Source organism: Hyperolius riggenbachi, chromosome 3 (genome assembly GCF_040937935.1).
Source record: "Hyperolius riggenbachi isolate aHypRig1 chromosome 3, aHypRig1.pri, whole genome shotgun sequence".
Taxonomy (NCBI): domain Eukaryota; kingdom Metazoa; phylum Chordata; class Amphibia; order Anura; family Hyperoliidae; genus Hyperolius; species Hyperolius riggenbachi.
The window spans coordinates 22,503,494-22,505,575 of NC_090648.1; the positions used below are offsets into that span (position 1 = coordinate 22,503,494).

Sequence of the window (2,082 nt, forward strand, 5' to 3'; positions counted from 1 at the left end):
GAAAAAAAAGATACAGGAGACAAAAAAGGGAGCCCGATAGTGCAGTATGTCAATAGTAGGTGTGTGGAGAAATCAATTGATTGAAAGGGCTACTCACAAAGGAGGGTTGCAAGGGGCAACCGACCACAGGAAGCAGGTGGAGACCATAAACCCGACTCCACTCGGGGTGGTCCTGGACGGACCTGGTTGCGGTCGCTCTCTTAGATGAAAAAGGATGCACAAAACATTAACTGTGGTAAAACAACGGGTGTTCTGTCACCACCCCTCGGACAAACATGTACGGGGGTATAACTATGCACAATAAGGGAAAGAGGCGCCCTGATTTGAATAAAAGCTTTTAAAACCAGTTTAAAAACGAAAAATAAAAATGAGGTATCTTACCTCAATGACGAAATCTCTGTAAACTTACAAAAGATTTTTATTTGAGCACAGGCAACGCGTTTCGCGGGTCTGAGCCCGCTTCCTCAGGCCAATACAGTGCCTAGAACAGCAGAAAGAGTTCCTCAATGTACATACATATACATATTTCATAAAAAATTATAAAAATAATAACGGTCAGAGTACATATATAAATGAATAAATAGCATAACATGAATTTAATTTGGCAGATTTATCCATGCCCTAATAGTTGATTCCATGCTGTGCATATGCAAACGCATATTTATGCACACGCACACACACATCAAAGAGAACACACTACTGTGTCTCATATCTAAGGGCAAGCTTGATGGTTTAGTCTAAGCTCCATTTGCCGTAATGCACAATACCATTATTATTATGCACCTTCTAGATGAATGATAAATATATAATATATATATAGATATATATATGGAAAAAATAAATTATATACAGACCAAGGAAGAAAAAAAAAAAAAAAAAAGAGGGGGGGGGGGGGGGGGGGAGGTTCCATTGATGATAATGTATGCATCATCAATTAAAAAGAACTAGGAACATAGTGGATAGTATTCTAAAATTAGCCATGCGCCCATAGGAATGATATAATATAAAACACAGATATCTAGCAATGTATAAAAAATATAAACATATATATACACATATATACACATACATACATACACAACAACATAGGAAATACTAAAAACTTGGCCAGTTCTAAGCAAAGACAAAATCCAGGCAGCGCTGCAAGCATTTCACAGTGTTGCTCTGCATAAGTAAAAGGAACTGGTCACTGACTTTTAAAAGCATTGCAGTACATTGTGCACAGCATAATACATGTTCAGTCAGCAGGGGGAGTAAAAAGGCAGGATACAATGGAGACCAGAAAACAACGTTGTAATACTCACCAAATGACAGAAATCATGTAGCATAGGGAGCCTCTACAGGACATTCCCTGTCTCTGCATTATATAACCTTACTTGATTTGTTTAAGCAGCTGCAGGTCTGCACACTCTCAGCAGATTAGGGAAGGGGAGGGTGCGTGATGATGTAATCACAGGAAGTAGTGGTGGGGCCATATTGGAAAGGGGCATAGCATAGGAAGGCAATGTATTTTGCCAGTCCTACGCTGGATTCATAGAAAAGATAGGACCAGGAGTTGATGTATTAAATTATTTGGCCACTAGATGGCGATGGGACTTTCTCATTAGCATCTCATTGCTAGTGGACTGGATTTCTGTTCTCATAGTGATAGATTTTGACAGTTAGTTGGTGAAAGACAAAATATATATTAAAATACATTGGCGCAATAGTGGATTATTTAGATAAATATCTAATAGTTAGTGGTAAAAATAGTGATGAGATGAATTAAATTATATAGGAATCTTTGCATTAAACACGATTATACAATAAAACTGCATTGTTTTGTGGTATATATCTCTCTGTTTAGCACATATATAATGCTCAGGACGTGTATATAATAGTTTGTGTCACTCTCAAAATCATGTGAGTGATGTCATAAGGATAAGATATTTTTATTTTTTATTTATATATATTATATATATTTTCCAATATGTATGAAATGTGTGCATATGAGTGGTGTAAATGAGAATGACTATGTGGTGGAATGATTTTTTGCAGCAGCTATTGCTGGAAGTAGTAGTGCTGCAGCTCAGGCAGTTCTGG

The 2,082-nt window shown here is 37.2% G+C and overlaps 1 long non-coding RNA gene across 1 annotated transcript; it reads right to left on the reverse strand.

Moving 5' to 3' along the window:
* Window positions 1-400: 400 nt before the first annotated feature.
* On the reverse strand, window positions 401-1,521 carry LOC137560885 (uncharacterized). The gene is made up of 2 exons (XR_011029839.1): window positions 1,305-1,521; window positions 401-481 (listed from the first exon to the last, which is right to left on the reverse strand). It is a non-coding gene; the product is annotated as an uncharacterized lncRNA (long non-coding RNA).
* Between the last annotated feature and the right edge of the window lie 561 nt (window positions 1,522-2,082).